Source organism: Lissotriton helveticus, chromosome 11, assembly GCF_964261635.1.
Source record: "Lissotriton helveticus chromosome 11, aLisHel1.1, whole genome shotgun sequence".
NCBI lineage: Eukaryota > Metazoa > Chordata > Amphibia > Caudata > Salamandridae > Lissotriton > Lissotriton helveticus.
In genome coordinates, this window is record NC_136072.1 from 39,145,183 (window position 1) to 39,169,660 (window position 24,478).

The 24,478-nt window shown below is 44.0% G+C and overlaps 18 non-coding genes across 18 annotated transcripts; all 18 read left to right on the forward strand.

Annotated features, from left to right (window-relative positions):
* Positions 1–699: 699 nt before the first annotated feature.
* Positions 700–771, forward strand: TRNAG-UCC (transfer RNA glycine (anticodon UCC)). The gene has a single exon. It is a non-coding gene; the product is annotated as a tRNA-Gly (tRNA).
* A 1,512-nt stretch (positions 772–2,283) lies between these two features.
* Positions 2,284–2,355, forward strand: TRNAG-UCC (transfer RNA glycine (anticodon UCC)). Its single transcript has one exon. It is a non-coding gene; the product is annotated as a tRNA-Gly (tRNA).
* Positions 2,356–3,254: 899 nt separating this feature from the next.
* TRNAG-UCC (transfer RNA glycine (anticodon UCC)) lies at positions 3,255–3,326 on the forward strand. The gene has a single exon. It is a non-coding gene; the product is annotated as a tRNA-Gly (tRNA).
* Positions 3,327–4,838: 1,512 nt separating this feature from the next.
* TRNAG-UCC (transfer RNA glycine (anticodon UCC)) lies at positions 4,839–4,910 on the forward strand. The gene has a single exon. It is a non-coding gene; the product is annotated as a tRNA-Gly (tRNA).
* Positions 4,911–5,809: 899 nt separating this feature from the next.
* TRNAG-UCC (transfer RNA glycine (anticodon UCC)) lies at positions 5,810–5,881 on the forward strand. The gene has a single exon. It is a non-coding gene; the product is annotated as a tRNA-Gly (tRNA).
* Positions 5,882–7,393: 1,512 nt separating this feature from the next.
* On the forward strand, positions 7,394–7,465 carry TRNAG-UCC (transfer RNA glycine (anticodon UCC)). Its single transcript has one exon. It is a non-coding gene; the product is annotated as a tRNA-Gly (tRNA).
* Positions 7,466–8,364: 899 nt separating this feature from the next.
* Positions 8,365–8,436, forward strand: TRNAG-UCC (transfer RNA glycine (anticodon UCC)). Its single transcript has one exon. It is a non-coding gene; the product is annotated as a tRNA-Gly (tRNA).
* A 1,512-nt stretch (positions 8,437–9,948) lies between these two features.
* Positions 9,949–10,020, forward strand: TRNAG-UCC (transfer RNA glycine (anticodon UCC)). The gene has a single exon. It is a non-coding gene; the product is annotated as a tRNA-Gly (tRNA).
* Positions 10,021–10,919: 899 nt separating this feature from the next.
* On the forward strand, positions 10,920–10,991 carry TRNAG-UCC (transfer RNA glycine (anticodon UCC)). Its single transcript has one exon. It is a non-coding gene; the product is annotated as a tRNA-Gly (tRNA).
* Positions 10,992–13,474: 2,483 nt separating this feature from the next.
* TRNAG-UCC (transfer RNA glycine (anticodon UCC)) lies at positions 13,475–13,546 on the forward strand. The gene has a single exon. It is a non-coding gene; the product is annotated as a tRNA-Gly (tRNA).
* A 1,512-nt stretch (positions 13,547–15,058) lies between these two features.
* Positions 15,059–15,130, forward strand: TRNAG-UCC (transfer RNA glycine (anticodon UCC)). The gene has a single exon. It is a non-coding gene; the product is annotated as a tRNA-Gly (tRNA).
* An 892-nt stretch (positions 15,131–16,022) lies between these two features.
* TRNAG-UCC (transfer RNA glycine (anticodon UCC)) lies at positions 16,023–16,094 on the forward strand. Its single transcript has one exon. It is a non-coding gene; the product is annotated as a tRNA-Gly (tRNA).
* Positions 16,095–17,606: 1,512 nt separating this feature from the next.
* TRNAG-UCC (transfer RNA glycine (anticodon UCC)) lies at positions 17,607–17,678 on the forward strand. The gene has a single exon. It is a non-coding gene; the product is annotated as a tRNA-Gly (tRNA).
* Positions 17,679–18,577: 899 nt separating this feature from the next.
* TRNAG-UCC (transfer RNA glycine (anticodon UCC)) lies at positions 18,578–18,649 on the forward strand. The gene has a single exon. It is a non-coding gene; the product is annotated as a tRNA-Gly (tRNA).
* A 1,513-nt stretch (positions 18,650–20,162) lies between these two features.
* TRNAG-UCC (transfer RNA glycine (anticodon UCC)) lies at positions 20,163–20,234 on the forward strand. Its single transcript has one exon. It is a non-coding gene; the product is annotated as a tRNA-Gly (tRNA).
* Positions 20,235–21,133: 899 nt separating this feature from the next.
* Positions 21,134–21,205, forward strand: TRNAG-UCC (transfer RNA glycine (anticodon UCC)). The gene has a single exon. It is a non-coding gene; the product is annotated as a tRNA-Gly (tRNA).
* A 1,512-nt stretch (positions 21,206–22,717) lies between these two features.
* TRNAG-UCC (transfer RNA glycine (anticodon UCC)) lies at positions 22,718–22,789 on the forward strand. The gene has a single exon. It is a non-coding gene; the product is annotated as a tRNA-Gly (tRNA).
* An 899-nt stretch (positions 22,790–23,688) lies between these two features.
* TRNAG-UCC (transfer RNA glycine (anticodon UCC)) lies at positions 23,689–23,760 on the forward strand. Its single transcript has one exon. It is a non-coding gene; the product is annotated as a tRNA-Gly (tRNA).
* Positions 23,761–24,478: the final 718 nt, after the last annotated feature.

Genomic DNA, 24,478 nt, shown 5'->3' on the forward strand with positions numbered 1-24,478 from the left:
CTGGTAATAAATATGTTACAGTGGGCAGACAATGAAAGGGCTGAGGCCCGACCAGACATTATAACTCCAGCATCTCTATGTTAAAAAGCATTTCTAGGCAATATCTAGCCTCTGAAAAAAATATGCAAGATCCACCGATAAATCTGGCAAAAGTCACTAACATTTTGGGCATACTTGTGCTCTCACCTGAATGTAGCGCCACCTTGTAGCCATCGGAGGTAACTGCAGCTCACAAAATGTTTCATAAGAGGGCAAGTTGAGAGGAATCCAAGAGGCAGATGTCCATAGAAAGAGCCTCTGACTACAGCAGGAAGGTTGGATGCTTCAAATTTGCATAGTTTCCTGTCCAACGTCCTCTCACGTCCCGAACGCCCACGTCACTCCACTGAATGCTCCTCATCTGCATAAAGAGAACACTTTCACAGAGGAGCAGAGTGGCGCAGCGGAAGCGTGCTGGGCCCATAACCCAGAGGTCGATGGATCGAAACCATCCTCTGCTAAATTTGCTTTATTTTCCTTCCAAGGACCAAGCTGTCATTTCCACGCTGCCAGAAAGGAAAAGCGCAAGCTTGCGCCAGCTATGTGAGAAAAGACTTCTCAACTATCTGTGTCTGCTGAAATACAAGAGAGGGATCGTCAAAGGAGCCACCCTTTACTTTGAAAGTAAAGAGACACAATAATAAGCATAAATGACAGAGGGCGTTGGTGGTATAGTGGTGAGCATAGCTGCCTTCCATGCAGTTGACCCGGGTTCGATTCCTGGCCAACGCAGTGCAAATACTTATGTATTCTGCAAGCAGGATATATTTTAGTTCAACATGTCACAAAATGGAAATATCATGAACAGATTAATCAGCCATATATATAGAAATTAAAAAATACGTAGGCAAACATCTCAATCGCCCCTTCTGCTATATTCATTGTCCTAATATATGATAAGTTTCATAAAGCAGAGTCGCCATTCACATGTGCTGGTAATAAATATGTTATTTTGGGCAGGCAATGAAAGGGCTGAGGCCCGACCAGACATTATACCTCCAGCATCTCTATGTTAAAAAGCATTTCTAGGCAATTTCTAGCCTCTGAAAAAAATATGCAAGACCCACCGATAAATCTGGCCAAAGTCCGTAACATTTTTGCATACTTGTGCTCTGACCTGAATGTAGCGCCACCTCGTAGCTGTCGAAGGTAACTGCAGCTCACAAAATGTTTTATCAGAAGGCAAGTTGAGAGGAATCCAAGAGGCAGATGTCCATGGAAAGAGCCTCTCACTGCAGCAGGAAGGTTGGATGCTTGAAATTTGCATAGTTTCCTGTCCAACGTCCCGAACGCTCCCAAACGCTCAAAAGCCTCACACCGGGCAAGCCCTCACCGGGTAGATCTCTGGCTCCCAGGTAAAGCCAAATCCTGAGCATGTTAGCGCTAGTATCACAGAGAGAGATATAGAGGGTTCAAGAGCTGCTGTCTTGATAAATGTTTGAAACGGCTAGTGCCTGAGAGTGTCTGGCTTTCAGTTATGACTGATTGTTAGAGGGGAAGATTAAGTTTTTCTGCACCCAGCATGCCTTGCGATATACTTAGGCAAATGAGGTGAGAGCCCGACCAATCCCACTCTACTCTGCTGAATGCTCCTTATTTGCATAAAGAGAACACTTTCACAACGGAGCAGAGTGGCGCAGCGGAAGCGTGCTGGGCCCATAACCCAGAGGTTGATGGATCGAAACCATCCTCTGCTAATTTTGCTTGATTTTTCTTCCAAGGACCAAGCTGTCATTCCCAGGCTGCCAGCAAGTAAAAGCGCAAGCTTTTGCCAGCTATGTGAGAAAAGACTTCTCAACTATCTGTGTCTGCTGAAATACAAGAGAGGGATCGTAAAAGGATCCACCCTGTACTTTGAAAGTAAAGACACACAATAATAAGCATAAATGACTGGTGGGACCTTCAAACACTTTTCTGGGCATGCTTTGAATTTCATTCTTCCCTTTTAGTTGTGCTATTATCTATCTCCTGGGCATTTCCTGGAATGTTCTCTCTTTCTCTTCCCTGCTTTGCTTCCCATGCTGCATCTATATGTTCATATCTATTATTTGTACTACTGCTTTCCATTCTTCTCTTCCACACAGCTTTGACCTTGGTTTCAATCCCAGTTCCTTACCCTCTGCTAAAAACTTTCTACTGCTTTTCATGTTGGTATCTAAACCAAATGCACCGTTGAAGCTGGTGCAAGATAGACATTGCACTCAGGGTCGTAATGTTTAGAACCGAGAGCATACAGATCATAGGGCGTTGGTGGTATAGTGGTGAGCATAGCTGCCTTCCAAGCAGTTGACCCGGGTTCGATTCCCAGCCAACGCAGTACAAATACTTATATGTTCTGCAAGCTGGATATATTTTAATGCAATATGTCACAAAATGGAAATATCATGAACAGATTAATCAGCCAGATATAAAAAAATAAACAAATACGTAGGCAAACATCTCGATCGCCCCTTCTGCTATATTCATTGCCCTAATATATGATAAGTTCCATAAAGCAGAGTCACCACTCACATGTGCTGGTAATAAATATGTTACAGTGGGCAGACAATGAAAGGGCTGAGGCCCGACCAGACATTATAACTCCAGCATCTCTATGTTAAAAAGCATTTCTAGGCAATATCTAGCCTCTGAAAAAAATATGCAAGATCCACCGATAAATCTGGCAAAAGTCACTAACATTTTGGGCATACTTGTGCTCTCACCTGAATGTAGCGCCACCTTGTAGCCATCGGAGGTAACTGCAGCTCACAAAATGTTTCATAAGAGGGCAAGTTGAGAGGAATCCAAGAGGCAGATGTCCATAGAAAGAGCCTCTGACTACAGCAGGAAGGTTGGATGCTTCAAATTTGCATAGTTTCCTGTCCAACGTCCTCTCACGTCCCGAACGCCCACGTCACTCCACTGAATGCTCCTCATCTGCATAAAGAGAACACTTTCACAGAGGAGCAGAGTGGCGCAGCGGAAGCGTGCTGGGCCCATAACCCAGAGGTCGATGGATCGAAACCATCCTCTGCTAAATTTGCTTTATTTTCCTTCCAAGGACCAAGCTGTCATTTCCACGCTTCCAGAAAGGAAAAGCGCAAGCTTGCGCCAGCTATGTGAGAAAAGACTTCTCAACTATCTGTGTCTGCTGAAATACAAGAGAGGGATCGTCAAAGGAGCCACCCTTTACTTTGAAAGTAAAGAGACACAATAATAAGCATAAATGACAGAGGGCGTTGGTGGTATAGTGGTGAGCATAGCTGCCTTCCATGCAGTTGACCCGGGTTCGATTCCTGGCCAACGCAGTGCAAATACTTATGTATTCTGCAAGCAGGATATATTTTAGTTCAACATGTCACAAAATGGAAATATCATGAACAGATTAATCAGCCATATATATAGAAATTAAAAAATACGTAGGCAAACATCTCAATCGCCCCTTCTGCTATATTCATTGTCCTAATATATGATAAGTTTCATAAAGCAGAGTCGCCATTCACATGTGCTGGTAATAAATATGTTATTTTGGGCAGGCAATGAAAGGGCTGAGGCCCGACCAGACATTATACCTCCAGCATCTCTATGTTAAAAAGCATTTCTAGGCAATTTCTAGCCTCTGAAAAAAATATGCAAGACCCACCGATAAATCTGGCCAAAGTCCGTAACATTTTTGCATACTTGTGCTCTGACCTGAATGTAGCGCCACCTCGTAGCTGTCGAAGGTAACTGCAGCTCACAAAATGTTTTATCAGAAGGCAAGTTGAGAGGAATCCAAGAGGCAGATGTCCATGGAAAGAGCCTCTCACTGCAGCAGGAAGGTTGGATGCTTGAAATTTGCATAGTTTCCTGTCCAACGTCCCGAACGCTCCCAAACGCTCAAAAGCCTCACACCGGGCAAGCCCTCACCGGGTAGATCTCTGGCTCCCAGGTAAAGCCAAATCCTGAGCATGTTAGCGCTAGTATCACAGAGAGAGATATAGAGGGTTCAAGAGCTGCTGTCTTGATAAATGTTTGAAACGGCTAGTGCCTGAGAGTGTCTGGCTTTCAGTTATGACTGATTGTTAGAGGGGAAGATTAAGTTTTTCTGCACCCAGCATGCCTTGCGATATACTTAGGCAAATGAGGTGAGAGCCCGACCAATCCCACTCTACTCTGCTGAATGCTCCTTATTTGCATAAAGAGAACACTTTCACAACGGAGCAGAGTGGCGCAGCGGAAGCGTGCTGGGCCCATAACCCAGAGGTTGATGGATCGAAACCATCCTCTGCTAATTTTGCTTGATTTTTCTTCCAAGGACCAAGCTGTCATTCCCAGGCTGCCAGCAAGTAAAAGCGCAAGCTTTTGCCAGCTATGTGAGAAAAGACTTCTCAACTATCTGTGTCTGCTGAAATACAAGAGAGGGATCGTAAAAGGATCCACCCTGTACTTTGAAAGTAAAGACACACAATAATAAGCATAAATGACTGGTGGGACCTTCAAACACTTTTCTGGGCATGCTTTGAATTTCATTCTTCCCTTTTAGTTGTGCTATTATCTATCTCCTGGGCATTTCCTGGAATGTTCTCTCTTTCTCTTCCCTGCTTTGCTTCCCATGCTGCATCTATATGTTCATATCTATTATTTGTACTACTGCTTTCCATTCTTCTCTTCCACACAGCTTTGACCTTGGTTTCAATCCCAGTTCCTTACCCTCTGCTAAAAACTTTCTACTGCTTTTCATGTTGGTATCTAAACCAAATGCACCGTTGAAGCTGGTGCAAGATAGACATTGCACTCAGGGTCGTAATGTTTAGAACCGAGAGCATACAGATCATAGGGCGTTGGTGGTATAGTGGTGAGCATAGCTGCCTTCCAAGCAGTTGACCCGGGTTCGATTCCCAGCCAACGCAGTACAAATACTTATATGTTCTGCAAGCTGGATATATTTTAATGCAATATGTCACAAAATGGAAATATCATGAACAGATTAATCAGCCAGATATAAAAAAATAAACAAATACGTAGGCAAACATCTCGATCGCCCCTTCTGCTATATTCATTGCCCTAATATATGATAAGTTCCATAAAGCAGAGTCACCACTCACATGTGCTGGTAATAAATATGTTACAGTGGGCAGACAATGAAAGGGCTGAGGCCCGACCAGACATTATAACTCCAGCATCTCTATGTTAAAAAGCATTTCTAGGCAATATCTAGCCTCTGAAAAAAATATGCAAGATCCACCGATAAATCTGGCAAAAGTCACTAACATTTTGGGCATACTTGTGCTCTCACCTGAATGTAGCGCCACCTTGTAGCCATCGGAGGTAACTGCAGCTCACAAAATGTTTCATAAGAGGGCAAGTTGAGAGGAATCCAAGAGGCAGATGTCCATAGAAAGAGCCTCTGACTACAGCAGGAAGGTTGGATGCTTCAAATTTGCATAGTTTCCTGTCCAACGTCCTCTCACGTCCCGAACGCCCACGTCACTCCACTGAATGCTCCTCATCTGCATAAAGAGAACACTTTCACAGAGGAGCAGAGTGGCGCAGCGGAAGCGTGCTGGGCCCATAACCCAGAGGTCGATGGATCGAAACCATCCTCTGCTAAATTTGCTTTATTTTCCTTCCAAGGACCAAGCTGTCATTTCCACGCTGCCAGAAAGGAAAAGCGCAAGCTTGCGCCAGCTATGTGAGAAAAGACTTCTCAACTATCTGTGTCTGCTGAAATACAAGAGAGGGATCGTCAAAGGATCCACCCTTTACTTTGAAAGTAAAGAGACACAATAATAAGCATAAATGACAGAGGGCGTTGGTGGTATAGTGGTGAGCATAGCTGCCTTCCAAGCAGTTGACCCGGGTTCGATTCCCGGCCAACGCAGTGCAAATACTTATGTATTCTGCAAGCAGGATATATTTTAGTTCAACATGTCACAAAATGGAAATATCATGAACAGATTAATCAGCCATATATATAGAAATTAAAAAATACGTAGGCAAACATCTCAATCGCCCCTTCTGCTATATTCATTGTCCTAATATATGATAAGTTTCATAAAGCAGAGTCGCCATTCACATGTGCTGGTAATAAATATGTTATTTTGGGCAGGCAATGAAAGGGCTGAGGCCCGACCAGACATTATACCTCCAGCATCTCTATGTTAAAAAGCATTTCTAGGCAATTTCTAGCCTCTGAAAAAAATATGCAAGACCCACCGATAAATCTGGCCAAAGTCCGTAACATTTTTGCATACTTGTGCTCTGACCTGAATGTAGCGCCACCTCGTAGCTGTCGAAGGTAACTGCAGCTCACAAAATGTTTTATCAGAAGGCAAGTTGAGAGGAATCCAAGAGGCAGATGTCCATGGAAAGAGCCTCTCACTGCAGCAGGAAGGTTGGATGCTTGAAATTTGCATAGTTTCCTGTCCAACGTCCCGAACGCTCCCAAACGCTCAAAAGCCTCACACCGGGCAAGCCCTCACCGGGTAGATCTCTGGCTCCCAGGTAAAGCCAAATCCTGAGCATGTTAGCGCTAGTATCACAGAGAGAGATATAGAGGGTTCAAGAGCTGCTGTCTTGATAAATGTTTGAAACGGCTAGTGCCTGAGAGTGTCTGGCTTTCAGTTATGACTGATTGTGAGAGGGGAAGATTAAGTTTTTCTGCACCCAGCATGCCTTGCGATATACTTAGGCAAATGAGGTGAGAGCCCGACCAATCCCACTCTACTCTGCTGAATGCTCCTTATTTGCATAAAGAGAACACTTTCACAACGGAGCAGAGTGGCGCAGCGGAAGCGTGCTGGGCCCATAACCCAGAGGTCGATGGATCGAAACCATCCTCTGCTAATTTTGCTTGATTTTTCTTCCAAGGACCAAGCTGTCATTCCCAGGCTGCCAGCAAGTAAAAGCGCAAGCTTTTGCCAGCTATGTGAGAAAAGACTTCTCAACTATCTGTGTCTGCTGAAATACAAGAGAGGGATCGTAAAAGGATCCACCCTGTACTTTGAAAGTAAAGACACACAATAATAAGCATAAATGACTGGTGGGACCTTCAAACACTTTTCTGGGCATGCTTTGAATTTCATTCTTCCCTTTTAGTTGTGCTATTATCTATCTCCTGGGCATTTCCTGGAATGTTCTCTCTTTCTCTTCCCTGCTTTGCTTCCCATGCTGCATCTATATGTTCATATCTATTATTTGTACTACTGCTTTCCATTCTTCTCTTCCGCACAGCTTTGACCTTGGTTTCAATCCCAGTTCCTTACCCTCTGCTAAAAACTTTCTACTGCTTTTCATGTTGGTATCTAAACCAAATGCACCGTTGAAGCTGGTGCAAGATAGACATTGCACTCAGGGTCGTAATGTTTAGAACCGAGAGCATACAGATCATAGGGCGTTGGTGGTATAGTGGTGAGCATAGCTACCTTCCAAGCAGTTGACCCGGGTTCGATTCCCGGCCAACGCAGTACAAATACTTATATATTCTGCAAGCTGGATATATTTTAATGCAATATGTCACAAAATGGAAATATCATGAACAGATTAATCAGCCAGATATAAAAAAATAAACAAATACGTAGGCAAACATCTCGATCGCCCCTTCTGCTATATTCATTGCCCTAATATATGATAAGTTCCATAAAGCAGAGTCACCACTCACATGTGCTGGTAATAAATATGTTACAGTGGGCAGACAATGAAAGGGCTGAGGCCCGACCAGACATTATAACTCCAGCATCTCTATGTTAAAAAGCATTTCTAGGCAATATCTAGCCTCTGAAAAAAATATGCAAGATCCACCGATAAATCTGGCAAAAGTCACTAACATTTTGGGCATACTTGTGCTCTCACCTGAATGTAGCGCCACCTTGTAGCCATCGGAGGTAACTGCAGCTCACAAAATGTTTCATAAGAGGGCAAGTTGAGAGGAATCCAAGAGGCAGATGTCCATAGAAAGAGCCTCTGACTACAGCAGGAAGGTTGGATGCTTCAAATTTGCATAGTTTCCTGTCCAACGTCCTCTCACGTCCCGAACGCCCACGTCACTCCACTGAATGCTCCTCATCTGCATAAAGAGAACACTTTCACAGAGGAGCAGAGTGGCGCAGCGGAAGCGTGCTGGGCCCATAACCCAGAGGTCGATGGATCGAAACCATCCTCTGCTAAATTTGCTTTATTTTCCTTCCAAGGACCAAGCTGTCATTTCCACGCTGCCAGAAAGGAAAAGCGCAAGCTTGCGCCAGCTATGTGAGAAAAGACTTCTCAACTATCTGTGTCTGCTGAAATACAAGAGAGGGATCGTCAAAGGAGCCACCCTTTACTTTGAAAGTAAAGAGACACAATAATAAGCATAAATGACAGAGGGCGTTGGTGGTATAGTGGTGAGCATAGCTGCCTTCCATGCAGTTGACCCGGGTTCGATTCCTGGCCAACGCAGTGCAAATACTTATGTATTCTGCAAGCAGGATATATTTTAGTTCAACATGTCACAAAATGGAAATATCATGAACAGATTAATCAGCCATATATATAGAAATTAAAAAATACGTAGGCAAACATCTCAATCGCCCCTTCTGCTATATTCATTGTCCTAATATATGATAAGTTTCATAAAGCAGAGTCGCCATTCACATGTGCTGGTAATAAATATGTTATTTTGGGCAGGCAATGAAAGGGCTGAGGCCCGACCAGACATTATACCTCCAGCATCTCTATGTTAAAAAGCATTTCTAGGCAATTTCTAGCCTCTGAAAAAAATATGCAAGACCCACCGATAAATCTGGCCAAAGTCCGTAACATTTTTGCATACTTGTGCTCTGACCTGAATGTAGCGCCACCTCGTAGCTGTCGAAGGTAACTGCAGCTCACAAAATGTTTTATCAGAAGGCAAGTTGAGAGGAATCCAAGAGGCAGATGTCCATGGAAAGAGCCTCTCACTGCAGCAGGAAGGTTGGATGCTTGAAATTTGCATAGTTTCCTGTCCAACGTCCCGAACGCTCCCAAACGCTCAAAAGCCTCACACCGGGCAAGCCCTCACCGGGTAGATCTCTGGCTCCCAGGTAAAGCCAAATCCTGAGCATGTTAGCGCTAGTATCACAGAGAGAGATATAGAGGGTTCAAGAGCTGCTGTCTTGATAAATGTTTGAAACGGCTAGTGCCTGAGAGTGTCTGGCTTTCAGTTATGACTGATTGTTAGAGGGGAAGATTAAGTTTTTCTGCACCCAGCATGCCTTGCGATATACTTAGGCAAATGAGGTGAGAGCCCGACCAATCCCACTCTACTCTGCTGAATGCTCCTTATTTGCATAAAGAGAACACTTTCACAACGGAGCAGAGTGGCGCAGCGGAAGCGTGCTGGGCCCATAACCCAGAGGTTGATGGATCGAAACCATCCTCTGCTAATTTTGCTTGATTTTTCTTCCAAGGACCAAGCTGTCATTCCCAGGCTGCCAGCAAGTAAAAGCGCAAGCTTTTGCCAGCTATGTGAGAAAAGACTTCTCAACTATCTGTGTCTGCTGAAATACAAGAGTGGGATCGTAAAAGGATCCACCCTGTACTTTGAAAGTAAAGACACACAATAATAAGCATAAATGACTGGTGGGACCTTCAAACACTTTTCTGGGCATGCTTTGAATTTCATTCTTCCCTTTTAGTTGTGCTATTATCTATCTCCTGGGCATTTCCTGGAATGTTCTCTCTTTCTCTTCCCTGCTTTGCTTCCCATGCTGCATCTATATGTTCATATCTATTATTTGTACTACTGCTTTCCATTCTTCTCTTCCACACAGCTTTGACCTTGGTTTCAATCCCAGTTCCTTACCCTCTGCTAAAAACTTTCTACTGCTTTTCATGTTGGTATCTAAACCAAATGCACCGTTGAAGCTGGTGCAAGATAGACATTGCACTCAGGGTCGTAATGTTTAGAACCGAGAGCATACAGATCATAGGGCGTTGGTGGTATAGTGGTGAGCATAGCTGCCTTCCAAGCAGTTGACCCGGGTTCGATTCCCGGCCAACGCAGTACAAATACTTATATATTCTGCAAGCTGGATATATTTTAATGCAATATGTCACAAAATGGAAATATCATGAACAGATTAATCAGCCAGATATAAAAAAATAAACAAATACGTAGGCAAACATCTCGATCGCCCCTTCTGCTATATTCATTGCCCTAATATATGATAAGTTCCATAAAGCAGAGTCACCACTCACATGTGCTGGTAATAAATATGTTACAGTGGGCAGACAATGAAAGGGCTGAGGCCCGACCAGACATTATAACTCCAGCATCTCTATGTTAAAAAGCATTTCTAGGCAATATCTAGCCTCTGAAAAAAATATGCAAGATCCACCGATAAATCTGGCAAAAGTCACTAACATTTTGGGCATACTTGTGCTCTCACCTGAATGTAGCGCCACCTTGTAGCCATCGGAGGTAACTGCAGCTCACAAAATGTTTCATAAGAGGGCAAGTTGAGAGGAATCCAAGAGGCAGATGTCCATAGAAAGAGCCTCTGACTACAGCAGGAAGGTTGGATGCTTCAAATTTGCATAGTTTCCTGTCCAACGTCCTCTCACGTCCCGAACGCCCACGTCACTCCACTGAATGCTCCTCATCTGCATAAAGAGAACACTTTCACAGAGGAGCAGAGTGGCGCAGCGGAAGCGTGCTGGGCCCATAACCCAGAGGTCGATGGATCGAAACCATCCTCTGCTAAATTTGCTTTATTTTCCTTCCAAGGACCAAGCTGTCATTTCCACGCTGCCAGAAAGGAAAAGCGCAAGCTTGCGCCAGCTATGTGAGAAAAGACTTCTCAACTATCTGTGTCTGCTGAAATACAAGAGAGGGATCGTCAAAGGAGCCACCCTTTACTTTGAAAGTAAAGAGACACAATAATAAGCATAAATGACAGAGGGCGTTGGTGGTATAGTGGTGAGCATAGCTGCCTTCCATGCAGTTGACCCGGGTTCGATTCCTGGCCAACGCAGTGCAAATACTTATGTATTCTGCAAGCAGGATATATTTTAGTTCAACATGTCACAAAATGGAAATATCATGAACAGATTAATCAGCCATATATATAGAAATTAAAAAATACGTAGGCAAACATCTCAATCGCCCCTTCTGCTATATTCATTGTCCTAATATATGATAAGTTTCATAAAGCAGAGTCGCCATTCACATGTGCTGGTAATAAATATGTTATTTTGGGCAGGCAATGAAAGGGCTGAGGCCCGACCAGACATTATACCTCCAGCATCTCTATGTTAAAAAGCATTTCTAGGCAATTTCTAGCCTCTGAAAAAAATATGCAAGACCCACCGATAAATCTGGCCAAAGTCCGTAACATTTTTGCATACTTGTGCTCTGACCTGAATGTAGCGCCACCTCGTAGCTGTCGAAGGTAACTGCAGCTCACAAAATGTTTTATCAGAAGGCAAGTTGAGAGGAATCCAAGAGGCAGATGTCCATGGAAAGAGCCTCTCACTGCAGCAGGAAGGTTGGATGCTTGAAATTTGCATAGTTTCCTGTCCAACGTCCCGAACGCTCCCAAACGCTCAAAAGCCTCACACCGGGCAAGCCCTCACCGGGTAGATCTCTGGCTCCCAGGTAAAGCCAAATCCTGAGCATGTTAGCGCTAGTATCACAGAGAGAGATATAGAGGGTTCAAGAGCTGCTGTCTTGATAAATGTTTGAAACGGCTAGTGCCTGAGAGTGTCTGGCTTTCAGTTATGACTGATTGTTAGAGGGGAAGATTAAGTTTTTCTGCACCCAGCATGCCTTGCGATATACTTAGGCAAATGAGGTGAGAGCCCGACCAATCCCACTCTACTCTGCTGAATGCTCCTTATTTGCATAAAGAGAAAACTTTCACAACGGAGCAGAGTGGCGCAGCGGAAGCGTGCTGGGCCCATAACCCAGAGGTTGATGGATCGAAACCATCCTCTGCTAATTTTGCTTGATTTTTCTTCCAAGGACCAAGCTGTCATTCCCAGGCTGCCAGCAAGTAAAAGCGCAAGCTTTTGCCAGCTATGTGAGAAAAGACTTCTCAACTATCTGTGTCTGCTGAAATACAAGAGAGGGATCGTAAAAGGATCCACCCTGTACTTTGAAAGTAAAGACACACAATAATAAGCATAAATGACTGGTGGGACCTTCAAACACTTTTCTGGGCATGCTTTGAATTTCATTCTTCCCTTTTAGTTGTGCTATTATCTATCTCCTGGGCATTTCCTGGAATGTTCTCTCTTTCTCTTCCCTGCTTTGCTTCCCATGCTGCATCTATATGTTCATATCTATTATTTGTACTACTGCTTTCCATTCTTCTCTTCCACACAGCTTTGACCTTGGTTTCAATCCCAGTTCCTTACCCTCTGCTAAAAACTTTCTACTGCTTTTCATGTTGGTATCTAAACCAAATGCACCGTTGAAGCTGGTGCAAGATAGACATTGCACTCAGGGTCGTAATGTTTAGAACCGAGAGCATACAGATCATAGGGCGTTGGTGGTATAGTGGTGAGCATAGCTGCCTTCCAAGCAGTTGACCCGGGTTCGATTCCCAGCCTACGCAGTACAAATACTTATATGTTCTGCAAGCTGGATATATTTTAATGCAATATGTCACAAAATGGAAATATCATGAACAGATTAATCAGCCAGATATAAAAAAATAAACAAATACGTAGGCAAACATCTCGATCGCCCCTTCTGCTATATTCATTGCCCTAATATATGATAAGTTCCATAAAGCAGAGTCACCACTCACATGTGCTGGTAATAAATATGTTACAGTGGGCAGACAATGAAAGGGCTGAGGCCCGACCAGACATTATAACTCCAGCATCTCTATGTTAAAAAGCATTTCTAGGCAATATCTAGCCTCTGAAAAAAATATGCAAGATCCACCGATAAATCTGGCAAAAGTCACTAACATTTTGGGCATACTTGTGCTCTCACCTGAATGTAGCGCCACCTTGTAGCCATCGGAGGTAACTGCAGCTCACAAAATGTTTCATAAGAGGGCAAGTTGAGAGGAATCCAAGAGGCAGATGTCCATAGAAAGAGCCTCTGACTACAGCAGGAAGGTTGGATGCTTCAAATTTGCATAGTTTCCTGTCCAACGTCCTCTCACGTCCCGAACGCCCACGTCACTCCACTGAATGCTCCTCATCTGCATAAAGAGAACACTTTCACAGAGGAGCAGAGTGGCGCAGCGGAAGCGTGCTGGGCCCATAACCCAGAGGTCGATGGATCGAAACCATCCTCTGCTAAATTTGCTTTATTTTCCTTCCAAGGACCAAGCTGTCATTTCCACGCTGCCAGAAAGGAAAAGCGCAAGCTTGCGCCAGCTATGTGAGAAAAGACTTCTCAACTATCTGTGTCTGCTGAAATACAAGAGAGGGATCGTCAAAGGATCCACCCTTTACTTTGAAAGTAAAGAGACACAATAATAAGCATAAATGACAGAGGGCGTTGGTGGTATAGTGGTGAGCATAGCTGCCTTCCAAGCAGTTGACCCGGGTTCGATTCCCGGCCAACGCAGTGCAAATACTTATGTATTCTGCAAGCAGGATATATTTTAGTTCAACATGTCACAAAATGGAAATATCATGAACAGATTAATCAGCCATATATATAGAAATTAAAAAATACGTAGGCAAACATCTCAATCGCCCCTTCTGCTATATTCATTGTCCTAATATATGATAAGTTTCATAAAGCAGAGTCGCCATTCACATGTGCTGGTAATAAATATGTTATTTTGGGCAGGCAATGAAAGGGCTGAGGCCCGACCAGACATTATACCTCCAGCATCTCTATGTTAAAAAGCATTTCTAGGCAATTTCTAGCCTCTGAAAAAAATATGCAAGACCCACCGATAAATCTGGCCAAAGTCCGTAACATTTTTGCATACTTGTGCTCTGACCTGAATGTAGCGCCACCTCGTAGCTGTCGAAGGTAACTGCAGCTCACAAAATGTTTTATCAGAAGGCAAGTTGAGAGGAATCCAAGAGGCAGATGTCCATGGAAAGAGCCTCTCACTGCAGCAGGAAGGTTGGATGCTTGAAATTTGCATAGTTTCCTGTCCAACGTCCCGAACGCTCCCAAACGCTCAAAAGCCTCACACCGGGCAAGCCCTCACCGGGTAGATCTCTGGCTCCCAGGTAAAGCCAAATCCTGAGCATGTTAGCGCTAGTATCACAGAGAGAGATATAGAGGGTTCAAGAGCTGCTGTCTTGATAAATGTTTGAAACGGCTAGTGCCTGAGAGTGTCTGGCTTTCAGTTATGACTGATTGTGAGAGGGGAAGATTAAGTTTTTCTGCACCCAGCATGCCTTGCGATATACTTAGGCAAATGAGGTGAGAGCCCGACCAATCCCACTCTACTCTGCTGAATGCTCCTTATTTGCATAAAGAGAACACTTTCACAACGGAGCAGAGTGGCGCAGCGGAAGCGTGCTGGGCCCATAACCCAGAGGTCGATGGATCGAAACCATCCTCTGCTAATTTTGCTTGATTTTTCTTCCAAGGACCAAGCTGTCATTCCCAGGCTGCCAGCAAGTAAAAGCGCAAGCTTTTGCCAGCTATGTGAGAAAAGACTTCTCAACTATCTGTGTCTGCTGAAATACAAGAGAGGGATCGTAAAAGGATCCACCCTGTACTTTGAAAGTAAAGACACACAATAATAAGCATAAATGACTGGTGGGACCTTCAAACACTTTTCTGGGCATGCTTTGAATTTCATTCTTCCCTTTTAGTTGTGCTATTATCTATCTCCTGGGCATTTCCTGGAATGTTCTCTCTTTCTCTTCCCTGCTTTGCTTCCCATGCTGCATCTATATGTTCATATCTATTATTTGTACTACTGCTTTCCATTCTTCTCTTCCACACAGCTTTGACCTTGGTTTCAATCCCAGTTCCTTACCCTCTGCTAAAAACTTTCTACTGCTTTTCATGTTGGTATCTAAACCAAATGCACCGTTGAAGCTGGTGCAAGATAGACATTGCACTCAGGGTCGTAATGTTTAGAACCGAGAGCATACAGATCATAGGGCGTTGGTGGTATAGTGGTGAGCATAGCTGCCTTCCAAGCAGTTGACCCGGGTTCGATTCCCAGCCAACGCAGTACAAATACTTATATGTTCTGCAAGCTGGATATATTTTAATGCAATATGTCACAAAATGGAAATATCATGAACAGATTAATCAGCCAGATATAAAAAAATAAACAAATACGTAGGCAAACATCTCGATCGCCCCTTCTGCTATATTCATTGCCCTAATATATGATAAGTTCCATAAAGCAGAGTCACCACTCACATGTGCTGGTAATAAATATGTTACAGTGGGCAGACAATGAAAGGGCTGAGGCCCGACCAGACATTATAACTCCAGCATCTCTATGTTAAAAAGCATTTCTAGGCAATATCTAGCCTCTGAAAAAAATATGCAAGATCCACCGATAAATCTGGCAAAAGTCACTAACATTTTGGGCATACTTGTGCTCTCACCTGAATGTAGCGCCACCTTGTAGCCATCGGAGGTAACTGCAGCTCACAAAATGTTTCATAAGAGGGCAAGTTGAGAGGAATCCAAGAGGCAGATGTCCATAGAAAGAGCCTCTGACTACAGCAGGAAGGTTGGATGCTTCAAATTTGCATAGTTTCCTGTCCAACGTCCTCTCACGTCCCGAACGCCCACGTCACTCCACTGAATGCTCCTCATCTGCATAAAGAGAACACTTTCACAGAGGAGCAGAGTGGCGCAGCGGAAGCGTGCTGGGCCCAGAGGTCGATGGATCGAAACCATCCTCTGCTAAATTTGCTTTATTTTCCTTCCAAGGACCAAGCTGTCATTTCCACGCTGCCAGAAAGGAAAAGCGCAAGCTTGCGCCAGCTATGTGAGAAAAGACTTCTCAACTATCTGTGTCTGCTGAAATACAAGAGAGGGATCGTCAAAGGATCCACCCTTTACTTTGAAAGTAAAGAGACACAATAATAAGCATAAATGACAGAGGGTGTTGGTGGTATAGTGGTGAGCATAGCTGCCTTCCAAGCAGTTGACCCGGGTTCGATTCCCGGCCAACGCAGTGCAAATACTTATGTATTCTGCAAGCAGGATATATTTTAGTTCAACATGTCACAAAATGGAAATATCATGAACAGATTAATCAGCCATATATATAGAAATTAAAAAATACGTAGGCAAACATCTCAATCGCCCCTTCTGCTATATTCATTGTCCTAATATATGATAAGTTTCATAAAGCAGAGTCGCCATTCACATGTGCTGGTAATAAATATGTTATTTTGGGCAGGCAATGAAAGGGCTGAGGCCCGACCAGACATTATACCTCCAGCATCTCTATGTTAAAAAGCATTTCTAGGCAATTTCTAGCCTCTGAAAAAAATATGCAAGACCCACCGATAAATCTGGCCAAAGTCCGTAACATTTTTGCATACTTGTGCTCTGACCTGAATGTAGCGCCACCTCGTAGCTGTCGAAGGTAACTGCAGCTCACAAAATGTTTTATCAGAAGGCAAGTTGAGAGGAATCCAAGAGGCAGATGTCCATGGAAAGAGCCTCTCACTGCAGCAGGAAGGTTGGATGCTTGAAATTTGCATAGTTTCCTGTCCAACGTCCCGAACGCTCCCAAACGCTCAAAAGCCTCACACCGGGCAAGCCCTCACCGGGTAGATCTCTGGCTCCCAGGTAAAGCCAAATCCTGAGCATGTTAGCGCTAGTATCACAGAGAGAGATATAGAGGGTTCAAGAGCTGCTGTCTTGATAAATGTTTGAAACGGCTAGTGCCTGAGAGTGTCTGGCTTTCAGTTATGACTGATTGTGAGAGGGGAAGATTAAGTTTTTCTGCACCCAGCATGCCTTGCGATATACTTAGGCAAATGAGGTGAGAGCCCGACCAATCCCACTCTACTCTGCTGAATGCTCCTTATTTGCATAAAGAGAACACTTTCACAACGGAGCAGAGTGGCGCAGCGGAAGCGTGCTGGGCCCATAACCCAGAGGTCGATGGATCGAAACCATCCTCTGCTAATTTTGCTTGATTTTTCTTCCAAGGACCAAGCTGTCATTCCCAGGCTGCCAGCAAGTAAAAGCGCAAGCTTTTGCCAGCTATGTGAGAAAAGACTTCTCAACTATCTGTGTCTGCTGAAATACAAGAGAGGGATCGTAAAAGGATCCACCCTGTACTTTGAAAGTAAAGACACACAATAATAAGCATAAATGACTGGTGGGACCTTCAAACACTTTTCTGGGCATGCTTTGAATTTCATTCTTCCCTTTTAGTTGTGCTATTATCTATCTCCTGGGCATTTCCTGGAATGTTCTCTCTTTCTCTTCCCTGCTTTGCTTCCCATGCTGCATCTATATGTTCATATCTATTATTTGTACTACTGCTTTCCATTCTTCTCTTCCGCACAGCTTTGACCTTGGTTTCAATCCCAGTTCCTTACCCTCTGCTAAAAACTTTCTACTGCTTTTCATGTTGGTATCTAAACCAAATGCACCGTTGAAGCTGGTGCAAGATAGACATTGCACTCAGGGTCGTAATGTTTAGAACCGAGAGCATACAGATCATAGGGCGTTGGTGGTATAGTGGTGAGCATAGCTGCCTTCCAAGCAGTTGACCCGGGTTCGATTCCCGGCCAACGCAGTACAAATACTTATATATTCTGCAAGCTGGATATATTTTAATGCAATATGTCACAAAATGGAAATATCATGAACAGATTAATCAGCCAGATATAAAAAAATAAACAAATACGTAGGCAAACATCTCGATCGCCCCTTCTGCTATATTCATTGCCCTAATATATGATAAGTTCCATAAAGCAGAGTCACCACTCACATGTGCTGGTAATAAATATGTTACAGTGGGCAGACAATGAAAGGGCTGAGGCCCGACCAGACATTATAACTCCAGCATCTCTATGTTAAAAAGCATTTCTAGGCAATATCTAGCCTCTGAAAAAAATATGCAAGATCCACCGATAAATCTGGCAAAAGTCACTAACATTTTGGGCATACTTGTGCTCTCACCTGAATGTAGCGCCACCTTGTAGCCATCGGAGGTAACTGCAGCTCACAAAATGTTTCATAAGAGGGCAAGTTGAGAGGAATCCAAGAGGCAGATGTCCATAGAAAGAGCCTCTGACTACAGCAGGAAGGTTGGATGCTTCAAATTTGCATAGTTTCCTGTCCAACGTCCTCTCACGTCCCGAACGCCCACGTCACTCCACTGAATGCTCCTCATCTGCATAAAGAGAACACTTTCACAGAGGAGCAGAGTGGCGCAGCGGAAGCGTGCTGGGCCCATAACCCAGAGGTCGATGGATCGAAACCATCCTCTGCTAAATTTGCTTTATTTTCCTTCCAAGGACCAAGCTGTCATTTCCACGCTGCCAGAAAGGAAAAGCGCAAGCTTGCGCCAGCTATGTGAGAAAAGACTTCTCAACTATCTGTGTCTGCTGAAATACAAGAGAGGGATCGTCAAAGGATCCACCCTTTACTTTGAAAGTAAAGAGACACAATAATAAGCATAAATGACAGAGGGCGTTGGTGGTATAGTGGTGAGCATAGCTGCCTTCCAAGCAGTTGACCCGGGTTCGATTCCCGGCCAACGCAGTGCAAATACTTATGTATTCTGCAAGCAGGATATATTTTAGTTCAACATGTCACAAAATGGAAATATCATGAACAGATTAATCAGCCATATATATAGAAATTAAAAAATACGTAGGCAAACATCTCAATCGCCCCTTCTGCTATATTCATTGTCCTAATATATGATAAGTTTCATAAAGCAGAGTCGCCATTCACATGTGCTGGTAATAAATATGTTATTTTGGGCAGGCAATGAAAGGGTTGAGGCCCGACCAGACATTATACCTCCAGCATCTCTATGTTAAAAAGCATTTCTAGGCAATTTCTAGCCTCTGAAAAAAACTATGCAAGACCCACCGATAAATCTGGCCAAAGCCCGTAACATTTTTGCATACTTGTGCTCTGACCTGAATGTAGCGCCACCTCGTAGCTGTCGAAGGTAACTGCAGCTCACAAAATGTTTTATCAGAAGGCAAGTTGAGAGGAATCCAAGAGGCAGATGTCCATGGAAAGAGCCTCTCACTGCAGCAGGAAGGTTGGATGCTTGAAATTTGCATAGTTTCCTGTCCAACGTCCCGAACGCTCCCAAACGCTCAAAAGCCTCACACCGGGCAAGCCCTCACCGGGTAGATCTCTGGCTCCCAGGTAAAGCCAAATCCTGAGCATGTTAGCGCTAGTATCACAGAGAGAGATATAGAGGGTTCAAGAGCTGCTGTCTTGATAAATGTTTGAAACGGCTAGTGCCTGAGAGTGTCTGGCTTTCAGTTATGACTGATTGTTAGAGGGGAAGATTAAGTTTTTCTGCACCCAGCATGCCTTGCGATATACTTAGGCAAATGAGGTGAGAGCCCGACCAATCCCACTCTACTCTGCTGAATGCTCCTTATTTGCATAAAGAGAACACTTTCACAACGGAGCAGAGTGGCGCAGCGGAAGCGTGCTGGGCCCATAACCCAGAGGTCGATGGATCGAAACCATCCTCTGCTAATTTTGCTTGATTTTTCTTCCAAGGACCAAGCTGTCATTCCCAGGCTGCCAGCAAGTAAAAGCGCAAGCTTTTGCCAGCTATGTGAGAAAAGACTTCTCAACTATCTGTGTCTGCTGAAATACAAGAGAGGGATCGTAAAAGGATCCACCCTGTACTTTGAAAGTAAAGACACACAATAATAAGCATAAATGACTGGTGGGACCTTCAAACACTTTTCTGGGCATGCTTTGAATTTCATTCTTCCCTTTTAGTTGTGCTATTATCTATCTCCTGGGCATTTCCTGGAATGTTCTCTCTTTCTCTTCCCTGCTTTGCTTCCCATGCTGCATCTATATGTTCATATCTATTATTTGTACTACTGCTTTCCATTCTTCTCTTCCGCACAGCTTTGACCTTGGTTTCAATCCCAGTTCCTTACCCTCTGCTAAAAACTTTCTACTGCTTTTCATGTTGGTATCTAAACCAAATGCACCGTTGAAGCTGGTGCAAGATAGACATTGCACTCAGGGTCGTAATGTTTAGAACCGAGAGCATACAGATCATAGGGCGTTGGTGGTATAGTGGTGAGCATAGCTGCCTTCCAAGCAGTTGACCCGGGTTCGATTCCCGGCCAACGCAGTACAAATACTTATATATTCTGCAAGCTGGATATATTTTAATGCAATATGTCACAAAATGGAAATATCATGAACAGATTAATCAGCCAGATATAAAAAAATAAACAAATACGTAGGCAAACATCTCGATCGCCCCTTCTGCTATATTCATTGCCCTAATATATGATAAGTTCCATAAAGCAGAGTCACCACTCACATGTGCTGGTAATAAATATGTTACAGTGGGCAGACAATGAAAGGGCTGAGGCCCGACCAGACATTATAACTCCAGCATCTCTATGTTAAAAAGCATTTCTAGGCAATATCTAGCCTCTGAAAAAAATATGCAAGATCCACCGATAAATCTGGCAAAAGTCACTAACATTTTGGGCATACTTGTGCTCTCACCTGAATGTAGCGCCACCTTGTAGCCATCGGAGGTAACTGCAGCTCACAAAATGTTTCATAAGAGGGCAAGTTGAGAGGAATCCAAGAGACAGATGTCCATAGAAAGAGCCTCTGACTACAGCAGGAAGGTTGGATGCTTCAAATTTGCATAGTTTCCTGTCCAACGTCCTCTCACGTCCCGAACGCCCACGTCACTCCACTGAATGCTCCTCATCTGCATAAAGAGAACACTTTCACAGAGGAGCAGAGTGGCGCAGCGGAAGCGTGCTGGGCCCATAACCCAGAGGTCGATGGATCGAAACCATCCTCTGCTAAATTTGCTTTATTTTCCTTCCAAGGACCAAGCTGTCATTTCCACGCTGCCAGAAAGGAAAAGCGCAAGCTTGCGCCAGCTATGTGAGAAAAGACTTCTCAACTATCTGTGTCTGCTGAAATACAAGAGAGGGATCGTCAAAGGATCCACCCTTTACTTTGAAAGTAAAGAGACACAATAATAAGCATAAATGACAGAGGGCGTTGGTGGTATAGTGGTGAGCATAGCTGCCTTCCATGCAGTTGACCCGGGTTCGATTCCCGGCCAACGCAGTGCAAATACTTATGTATTCTGCAAGCAGGATATATTTTAGTTCAACATGTCACAAAATGGAAATATCATGAACAGATTAATCAGCCATATATATAGAAATTAAAAAATACGTAGGCAAACATCTCAATCGCCCCTTCTGCTATATTCATTGTCCTAATATATGATAAGTTTCATAAAGCAGAGTCGCCATTCACATGTGCTGGTAATAAATATGTTATTTTGGGCAGGCAATGAAAGGGCTGAGGCCCGACCAGACATTATACCTCCAGCATCTCTATGTTAAAAAGCATTTCTAGGCAATTTCTAGCCTCTGAAAAAAATATGCAAGACCCACCGATAAATCTGGCCAAAGTCCGTAACATTTTTGCATACTTGTGCTCTGACCTGAATGTAGCGCCACCTCGTAGCTGTCGAAGGTAACTGCAGCTCACAAAATGTTTTATCAGAAGGCAAGTTGAGAGGAATCCAAGAGGCAGATGTCCATGGAAAGAGCCTCTCACTGCAGCAGGAAGGTTGGATGCTTGAAATTTGCATAGTTTCCTGTCCAACGTCCCGAACGCTCCCAAACGCTCAAAAGCCTCACACCGGGCAAGCCCTCACCGGGTAGATCTCTGGCTCCCAGGTAAAGCCAAATCCTGAGCATGTTAGCGCTAGTATCACAGAGAGAGATATAGAGGGTTCAAGAGCTGCTGTCTTGATAAATGTTTGAAACGGCTAGTGCCTGAGAGTGTCTGGCTTTCAGTTATGACTTATTGTTAGAGGGGAAGATTACGTTTTTCTGCACCCAGCATGCCTTGCGATATACTTAGGCAAATGAGGTGAGAGCCCGACCAATCCCACTCTACTCTGCTGAATGCTCCTTATTTGCATAGAGAGAACACTTTCACAACGGAGCAGAGTGGCGCAGCGGAAGCGTGCTGGGCCCATAACCCAGAGGTCGATGGATCAAAACCATCCTCTGCTAATTTTGCTTGAATTTTCTTCCAAGGACCAAGCTGTCATTCCCAGGCTGCCAGCAAGTAAAAGCGCAAGCTTTTGCCAGCTATGTGAGAAAAGACTTCTCAACTATCTGTGTCTGCTGAAATACAAGAGAGGGATCGTAAAAGGATCCACCCTGTACTTTGAAAGTAAAGACACACAATAATAAGCATAAATGACTGGTGGGACCTTCAAACACTTTTCTGGGCATGCTTTGAATTTCATTCTTCCCTTTTAGTTGTGCTATTATCTATCTCCTGGGCATTTCCTGGAATGTTCTCTCTTTCTCTTCCCTGCTTTGCTTCCCATGCTGCATCTATATGTTCATATCTATTATTTGTACTACTGCTTTCCATTCTTCTCTTCCGCACAGCTTTGACCTTGGTTTCAATCCCAGTTCCTTACCCTCTGCTAAAAACTTTCTACTGCTTTTCATGTTGGTATCTAAACCAAATGCACCGTTGAAGCTGGTGCAAGATAGACATTGCACTCAGGGTCGTAATGTTTAGAACCGAGAGCATACAGATCATAGGGCGTTGGTGGTATAGTGGTGAGCATAGCTGCCTTCCAAGCAGTTGACCCGGGTTCGATTCCCGGCCAACACAGTACAAATACTTATATATTCTGCAAGCTGGATATATTTTAATGCAATATGTCACAAAATGGAAATATCATGAACAGATTAATCAGCCAGATATAAAAAAATAAACAAATACGTAGGCAAACATCTCGATCGCCCCTTCTGCTATATTCATTGCCCTAATATATGATAAGTTCCATAAAGCAGAGTCACCACTCACATGTGCTGGTAATAAATATGTTACAGTGGGCAGACAATGAAAGGGCTGAGGCCCGACCAGACATTATAACTCCAGCATCTCTATGTTAAAAAGCATTTCTAGGCAATATCTAGCCTCTGAAAAAAATATGCAAGATCCACCGATAAATCTGGCAAAAGTCACTAACATTTTGGGCATACTTGTGCTCTCACCTGAATGTAGCGCCACCTTGTAGCCATCGGAGGTAACTGCAGCTCACAAAATGTTTCATAAGAGGGCAAGTTGAGAGGAATCCAAGAGGCAGATGTCCATAGAAAGAGCCTCTGACTACAGCAGGAAGGTTGGATGCTTCAAATTTGCATAGTTTCCTGTCCAACGTCCTCTCACGTCCCGAACGCCCACGTCACTCCACTGAATGCTCCTCATCTGCATAAAGAGAACACTTTCACAGAGGAGCAGAGTGGCGCAGCGGAAGCGTGCTGGGCCCATAACCCAGAGGTCGATGGATCGAAACCATCCTCTGCTAAATTTGCTTTATTTTCCTTCCAAGGACCAAGCTGTCATTTCCACGCTGCCAGAAAGGAAAAGCGCAAGCTTGCGCCAGCTATGTGAGAAAAGACTTCTCAACTATCTGTGTCTGCTGAAATACAAGAGAGGGATCGTCAAAGGATCCACCCTTTACTTTGAAAGTAAAGAGACACAATAATAAGCATAAATGACAGAGGGCGTTGGTGGTATAGTGGTGAGCATAGCTGCCTTCCAAGCAGTTGACCCGGGTTCGATTCCCGGCCAACGCAGTGCAAATACTTATGTATTCTGCAAGCAGGATATATTTTAGTTCAACATGTCACAAAATGGAAATATCATGAACAGATTAATCAGCCATATATATAGAAATTAAAAAATACGTAGGCAAACATCTCAATCGCCCCTTCTGCTATATTCATTGTCCTAATATATGATAAGTTTCATAAAGCAGAGTCGCCATTCACATGTGCTGGTAATAAATATGTTATTTTGGGCAGGCAATGAAAGGGCTGAGGCCCGACCAGACATTATACCTCCAGCATCTCTATGTTAAAAAGCATTTCTAGGCAATTTCTAGCCTCTGAAAAAAATATGCAAGACCCACCGATAAATCTGGCCAAAGTCCGTAACATTTTTGCATACTTGTGCTCTGACCTGAATGTAGCGCCACCTCGTAGCTGTCGAAGGTAACTGCAGCTCACAAAATGTTTTATCAGAAGGCAAGTTGAGAGGAATCCAAGAGGCAGATGTCCATGGAAAGAGCCTCTCACTGCAGCAGGAAGGTTGGATGCTTGAAATTTGCATAGTTTCCTGTCCAACGTCCCGAACGCTCCCAAACGCTCAAAAGCCTCACACCGGGCAAGCCCTCACCGGGTAGATCTCTGGCTCCCAGGTAAAGCCAAATCCTGAGCATGTTAGCGCTAGTATCACAGAGAGAGATATAGAGGGTTCAAGAGCTGCTGTCTTGATAAATGTTTGAAACGGCTA